The 8,184-nt window shown below is 39.6% G+C and overlaps 2 long non-coding RNA genes across 2 annotated transcripts in view; both read right to left on the reverse strand.

Annotated features, from left to right (window-relative positions):
- LOC136248758 (uncharacterized) overlaps positions 1–588 on the reverse strand; it is a 35,364-nt gene extending 34,776 nt beyond the window's left edge. Inside the window, exon 1 of the long non-coding RNA XR_010697825.1 lies at positions 348–588. This is a non-coding gene — a long non-coding RNA (uncharacterized lncRNA). The remainder of the gene's footprint in view (positions 1–347) is intronic.
- A 4,104-nt stretch (positions 589–4,692) lies between these two features.
- LOC136248757 (uncharacterized) lies at positions 4,693–7,630 on the reverse strand. The gene is made up of 3 exons (XR_010697824.1): positions 7,225–7,630; positions 6,338–6,475; positions 4,693–6,284 (listed from the first exon to the last, which is right to left on the reverse strand). It is a non-coding gene; the product is annotated as an uncharacterized lncRNA (long non-coding RNA).
- Positions 7,631–8,184: the final 554 nt, after the last annotated feature.

Genomic DNA, 8,184 nt, shown 5'->3' on the forward strand with positions numbered 1-8,184 from the left:
GAAACGTTTTTTGTGACTTACTACCAGAACATGATAAACCATTTGCCAAAACCCACCGCATGCAACATAGCTACACAACGAGTACACAAATATCATATCAGCAGTCACTGGCTATATACACATAAATAAACCGCCATGTTGCCTCACGCCCTTAACTTACTTCACTATCATTCTTTAGACAGAGCCACCCGATGCAACTCATCATGTAAAACCTTCAAAACCAGGTTTTTCCATTCTTAAAATATACATATATCCCCCTTTATATCGCCATATCTACCCACATTATGCACTGTTGCAGGCTGACGAAGTTCACACCTAAGCACAACATCGATATAGGTGCATCTTACATTATATTCAATCCAAGTTCCAGCTCTCTATTAGCGGCTCTACTGATCTCTGCCATCACCTGAGTCTAGCTGGCACAGATAATACTATGATTGGTGTCACAATGTGTAGTAATTTCTCTGTACTGGCGAGTCACAAGTTTCAGATGCACTGCCTGAGGGGGACTGATGAGATATGGAAGGTAGCCGCTTTCGTCCGTCCAACTCTTCAGGCTTCCATAAAATATACTACGATTGATAATATGTCTATTAAATTCGAGCAGTCAGTGTTAATAGAACACAAGAACAGAAGACCACGTGACTCAACTTAGCGATTTCCATTTCACTACGTTCGGATCACGTGATCCTCTTTTAACATAATACGGCATTAGTATACTTGAACTATCCTGAACTTGTGTGCGATCGGGTGGGAAGATGCAGATGGAATCCTATGACTATGTGTCCTGCTGGCGATAGGTTCGCCTAATTAGAAGAAAAAATTAACAGATACGAGAAGGCCGGGTTTGTGCGAGATTGAAGCTAGTCTCGCGTGGCCAGACCCTTTCCGCGCAGCCGCTTATCGATTGGAAATTATAAGCGCCGCGCTACAAGGGTCTGGAATAGTTCACGGACTTAAAAAAATCTACAATCCCCAGTGGTTGGGGAGTGTAAATTGGCTCACGCGATCCCTTAATCGCCAAAGTGATCTGATTACTGAAGAATGAGCTGAAGAAGGCCTCTGGGGATGACGAGTATCGACCCGTGTAGGTTTTTCCTTCTACCTACTACTGAATCTTCAACAAGTACGGCTGAATAAAGACAAACAAGCTCAGTTCATCTCGAGTTAAAAGGAAAGTAGGCGAAAGGTTTTAAGCGGATTTGTCGATCAAAACAGACTAAAGATTCAAGGGAACACACGTTGCATTTTGTACCTTTGTATCTTAGGTGTTACCCAATCATTCAATTGTCACCAATAACGTGTCGAAAAAATTCATGTTCATGAACTATTCCAGACCCTTGTAGCGCGGCGCTTATAATTTCCAATCGATAAGCGGCTGCGCGAGACTAGATTGAAGCTGCTAGAAAGAGAGTAGCTAACCCACAAGTGTTTGAGCTGCATTCAAAGAGAAGTGATACCCAATTAATCAGCAATAAGCTCAGTTGATATGTTATTGTTGCCTCTCTGTGTGTGGGTGTGTGTTAGTAGTTAGTAATTGTGTTACAGGTGAAGAGGGCTCAAGGAGCCTGTATGTATGGAGCCTGGTATGTATGTATGTATGTCAAGGAGCCTGTATGTATGGCTCCATACTGCTTCGTCCATGTCATGGACTGGTAACACACCACCCCATATCAGTGGCGTATCTAGACATTTTACTTTACCTGGGCACTGGGTGGGCACGCCACTCAGCCAAGCAACACACATACACATGCCCATCTTCATATGGACATCAATATAGCGTTTAAAATATGTTGTGCATCACTATCTATGTGCTATACTTACATTAACTGCATGCAGGATAACTAATATTACCCTACTTGATACAAACGCTAGCTACTATCGTCTTCTTCACACACAGTACACTGGAGGAAACTTTGAAATTTCACACAGCCACATCTCAAAACGTCTCAAAAGTTGCTCTTGTCTGTTCACATCTGAATTTTGACTACATCTTCATCTTGAATTGGCACTATTCACCACACATTTATTTGTTCTCTGTCACGATGCTGCAGTTGGTAGTCATGTGATCTTCCTTCTATTAAGTGCCTTACATTGGCAATACCACAATCGAAACCAATGCAAGATCGCTGTTCTCCTCTGCACTACCTCTGGAAAAAAAGGCTTGAGTTGACATGGATTAGAGCTACATAAGTTGTGCTAGTACAATCATTATTGCTATAAACGGTTATTCAACATTGATGTTGAATAGCATTCACCCGGGCACGATTCAAATTAACTAGGGCCCAGGCCCGGGTAGGTCCGGGTGTAGATACGCCACTGCCCCATATCCCTGTTTTAGTGATTGAGACCAGGCATCATAGGCCTCCCTTTCCTCAAAGTTGAGTTGCTTTATGCACACCTCTCACAAGGAGAAGCATCTGCTTCCGTAGTTCCCAGCTATCATCCACATGCAGCTCATCCACCTTCCTAGAGGTTCTCTAATTACTAGGCCTAAATTCACAGCTTGTGGATTGGTTACTATAGCATCCCTTGATTAGGTGAGGGATGCCACCTTTGGGATGGAGGTGGAAGTGGAGATTGATATCCTAGTGTGTAGCACTTACTGTGTCCAACTAATAATTGATAGTGCACCAGTTGAACAGGATCAAGAGAATATTATTCCATTGTAACTAGCTGTACTACTATTACCTGCTGTCACCATCTTTTACAAACACTAGAGCTAATCATCACCTAAAATTCTCTCACTACCAACCCAGCACAGAAATTTACCGTAACTCTTTCCCCCCCAAGACGACAATTGAGAACGGAATTCTCTACCCTACCCTGATCTACATGAAGTTGACATTAAAATATTTAAGTTATACTTATTTACATAATGTACTGTGCTTGTACATTAGCATGTTACCCCTGAGGGTTTCGCTAATAAATATATAAGCTGTAGCTAGAAACTTAAAATATGGCACATGCTGGTTGGCTCTATAGGGAAGAACCTGGTATTAGTTATATGACATAATTTTGACAATTTGTGTGAAGTGTGTTTTGTGAATAGGAAAAGTGTTTTAGTTGAAAAAATTAAACTCCGTTTTTTAAATGTTTTTTTAATCTGCTTTACCAGTTAGGTACTGGAGGGCGAACACTGGAGGAAAAGCCTGTATGAGGTGTTTATCACGAGCCAGGGAACCTAAGCTAAAATCTTTGACTAAAGTGAAACGGTGCTTCAGAGCCTTGTTGTAACTTTTATTAATACTGATCACAACCATGAACTATAAAGAAGGTACAATATTTGCTGATTAATTGAATATGTTTATATACATAATTATAGACATGTACCAATTTCAATATGTGCAAAAGTGATCATGCAGTTATGTATAACTTGTGAAAAGCTGGCATTGAGATAACTATAGGATAGTGTTTTGTATATTTTAATACAGTGTAAACTTGAGCCCATTGGTTCTTTTAACACTATTTTGTATCAGTGGTAATTTACATGGATTCTAAACTAAAGTTCTACATTCACACAGATTTTACTGCAAAGAAGGCTAACTGTAATAATTATTTAGGTCTTATTTCTAAAGTATTTGAATGTATGGACTTGGATGATATGCCAAATCCCTGGTCCGTCCACTGCTTGAGTATAACAATGCAATTTGGGGGCCATATCATGGATAAACATAAGATAGAAGCTATACAACGAAGAGCCACTAGAATGATTACCACCTGTTGTGATTTGTCTTAATATGATCGATTGCACTATTTTAATTTACCATCTTTACAGTACTGAAGGCTCAGAGGAGATCTGCTATTTTTGTACCAAATGATCAACAATTTCTATAATAATACAGAGAGCTTTTTTGTCATTCTCACAATCACAACAAGAGTGCACAACATGAAATTATTCAAGCCATGCACATACGAATTGCTTGTCAAGATCATCTTTCTTTTCAATTAGAGTGATTAATGATTGGAATTCTTTATCCCAATCAGTGATTGACTCCAGCTCCCCTAGAATCTGCTGGACAGACACTATAGTAATATAATGTATGATTTTTAATGGGTATAGCTACTTAATTGTGTGTATGATTTGGATGTACAGGTTATGCCTCTATCCAAAATAAATTACAATTTCAATTTTTTGTGACAAAAAAGTTGCTATACATATACTTAAAATTAATGTCCATGCTACCCTAAATTAACTGTACAATGTGCTATATACTACAGGTGAAATTTGCTCGTCTTCCTCAACAACGTCACCTGGATGATGAGAACAAGAAGAAAGCGTTAAAATAATATTGAAAGTTAAAAAAACTATCCCAACAGCCTATGATTGCAGAGACAGGCCATATTGAGGGATTAAGGAATACACACTCACTCACTGAGAAAATTGTGATCAGTTGTGCATGTGCTTATATGACCAACGTTTGTATAAATCTCTGTGTGCTGTTACATGTCACCCAGACATAATAAATTATAATGTGTTTTGAGAAGCTATATTACTTAGGTAGCCAATGCCAGTCCCACTATGGTATGTATGGTTATCTTCCCAACAGCTGGGATCAGCTATAACCTTGCACACTTTAGCAATAAAAGTTTTCTGATATGGATTGACTACAGCAAGCCATCTAGCTATACTATCATTATTTCCCACATCTATGTCATGACTGTATTTTCATTGTACAACCATCATATTTTTTTATACTTGTAGCTATGCACAGCAAAATTAAAAAAAGTTGTAAATAAAAAAATCGTAGATAGATTTACTTATTTTGCAACTTTAATTACATCATCAATCAAGTTAGTTTATTTTATGACCATCCCTTCCCAATTCTGGCTGGCTGTTCAATCTGACCACATTAAAGTTGTCAGATCTGAAAATGGATGGCTAGCTTAACTCCATACAGCCTGCTAGTCTCATGTAGCCAAACACTGATTTTTCCTTTTATGTGGAGGCAGGAAAAATATTAATGAATACATTATGAGAATTCTGCAGTCAACATGAATAATCATAACTTTAGATAAATAACCAGCACCCACTGTAATATAGATTACATACAACAATATAACAAATGTACGTAACTCACAACAATATATAAGCACACAATTGGCCTGGTTCCTCAATTTGTACTGTCATGTTCCTTAATGCATGCAGAACAGTACCACTTGGAGGGTAGAATGTCTTATCTGCTTGAATGCATGACTAGTGAAAACGTTCTAAGCACGGATGACATTTTACCATACCATCCCAAATGTCAGGCAGTCAACAAGTGCAGGTTTTTAGTAATGGTTTTGCAGGAGCTCTTCCTTGTCAAACAACATAAAAAGTGTTATATAAGCTTACTCTGGAACTACTCCAGCACATAAAGTACAAGCAAATGCAAGAACAAACAATCCACAGTCAGAACCACCTGGACATCCGGAAATGTTAGGGACAAGTACTTTCCAGGTGTGATTGGAACACTCCCATACAACTGCTACCATTAATGTTTACTAGTTTAATTTTGCAGTTCTTTTTTGACGCAAGAATCCAATAGGATTCATAGCAATTTAGTACCAGCACAAATTCACTACTCTTATTATCAAACATGCATGTTTGGCTTCTCTGTAATCCTGATACGTTTTGAAACTTTCTCTTCAACAAAGTTTGCTCAGCATTCATTAGTCTTGCATTAAGCCAATCTATTTGATTCCGTAGAATTTTTAAATCAGATTTCATAAACTTTTACTCCTGCAGCAATTTCAATGATAGTTCTATCTGGTTCCTCATACGTACTTTTCATCTGAACTTGTGGTGCTCAGCACCTGTGGTTTTTTAATCTCTCCTTTGCTTTTCTTCTATTCGCAACTATTCCAGGCGGAAATGTGACATGTAATGCATTGTGTGTTTTAGGGATTACTTGTGGTGTAGTATTTTCACACTGTGTGACTTTGTTTCATTACTGTGACTCATTTAGCACAAGTGGCAAAACCATTCTTTTCGCTTTGGTGTAGCCTTCAATCCAACATAAGATATATGACAATCACAGCATATAGCTGTGCATTCGAAAAACTCCCTTTCACACACTTGGTAGCTGGGGTCAAACTTAATTCTTCTTCTCCATGACCTGACACAGTTGAGCCCATCCATCATCAGTGAAATGCTTTCTGATTCGGAATAATTAACATTATCGTCTATGCAAGTATTTCGTATCTTCATGTCTTGCTTGTACTGATGCTACATCCAGTTTGACACCATCATTCATAGCTGTGTTAGCATCAAGAACAGAAACAAACCATTTCAGCATTTCCTGAAGAGCAGTGCATTGCTATAGTGATGTAATTAAACAGATAATAAACATACCTCTTTCTTGATACTTGGGATGCTGTCTAAAAAAGCAAAAGGTCCATCTGCTAACTTCATTTTCTTTGGTAAGCCAATAACTGTTACAGTAAGTCTGAGCCTTTCGGCCCCCCTCGTTTTGGTACTCTACCAGGCAATCTATATCAGACAACTCAAGTTCATGTCTGCAGTGGATGCATATACACATAATACGCTCTAGAAACATGTGGGGGTCAAGAAATAAATCCTTTCTCTCATAAGACATAAAGCCATAGATATACTGACTCAAGGTTAGTATATCTGTGATAAAGCTGTTGTAAATTGCAATCCCTGACCCTGCCTGCACTGCAGCAGAGACAGGGATACTGGTGTTAGCTAGCCAAACCACCAAAAAGTGCTGGGTCACCATGCAGCCCTATGACATGGTCATGGCAGAACAGAGTTATACCCTCTCTCTCTCACACACACACGCACAACACGCAAAAGCATATGGGCTAGGCCAGCAACCACATCAAGCTTAGGCCACTCCAAATAAACTCTCTGTTTCCCGTCCACCGCCAGCATCTAGTTACTGCCAGCTCTAAATGTTCCATTATTCCGTATTCTTCCACTATTTTCCGGTTATTCTTGCATACTGATAGGTTCAGCAAAAGCTATCTTGAAACAGTGTCAGCAGTGCTATCAAGTCAGCACAAACTTCACGTTTGTGTTATTTTTGCAACTTACAAAGGAAGGAACAAGCTTAAGCATGCTTTTATGCAGCCTTTTTGGCAGTTCCAGGCAAATATTAAATGGCTTGAAAAGCTAGCCAATTCTATAATGAAATAATGGAAATGGACTGCCCGCCCGCATGCAAATATGCCTGAGTCCAGGACAGGAAACAGAGAATTTATTTGGAGTGGCCTTACCGCTGATTGGGTCTCTTTCCTTCAGTTTTACTTTTAAATGTCTTTCCTCCGTGAATACAGCTAAAACAGTCTGAATATACTATCTCTTCCTTGAAATTCTTGTGGGTTTCTCTCCGGCTCGGTTGTTCTCTTTCTATAGCAGCTTCAATCTTTCTGCTAGCTATCTCTCAGAATTGCACAAACCAGTTCCTTTCTTTTATCTGTGAATTTTTTGAGAAAAAGTTGCGAACCTATCAAAACAGGACACATCAGATTCTCATTCCATCAACACCATCAAGTTCAGGATACTGTAGTTCAGGTGTACTAAAGCCATAGATATACTAACCCCAGGTACTATGCTAAAGCCGTATATGTTAAAACCGGATCACGTGGACCGAGCCGGACGAATAGCCTGGTAAAATCGGCGTTCGGAACCGGACGAATAGCCACTACGTTCTTCCTCTGGAGCACAGGACAAGCAGAGCAGCAACTGCGCCGTGGATCAGTAATGACCAGTACTAGGTAAAGTACCTGCATGCGGAGTATGGTTAGGCCCCTCTTCGGTGATTATTAGTTTCTCATCCAGCCTTTCATGCATTGGATTGCTCTATGCGTTTACTGGGCGAGATAGCCGTATTGTTAGGTGTTTATAAGCTTTGTATCCTTGCTGTTGGAGACTATCTCACTGATGTATCAACTATTCTGGTATTTGTTTGCAAAAATCGCGTCGTTTTGGCCGATTTTCAGCATATAGATGGCTAACAAGCTTCAATTATAACCATACTCCGCATGCAGGTACTTTACCTAGTACTGGTCATTGTTGACCCACGGCGCAGTTGCTGCTCTGTTTGTCCTGTGCTCCAGAGGAAGAAACATTTTGTCTGTCGCCGGCGAGGTCCGGTCTGTCGCCAAAAAGCTGCACAGATCGTGCTGCCACCAGAAACTGACCAATAAAATCAAACCACCAATACTTTAAGTTGA

This window comes from Dysidea avara, chromosome 3 (genome assembly GCF_963678975.1).
Source record: "Dysidea avara chromosome 3, odDysAvar1.4, whole genome shotgun sequence".
Classification (NCBI taxonomy): Eukaryota; Metazoa; Porifera; class Demospongiae; order Dictyoceratida; family Dysideidae; genus Dysidea; species Dysidea avara.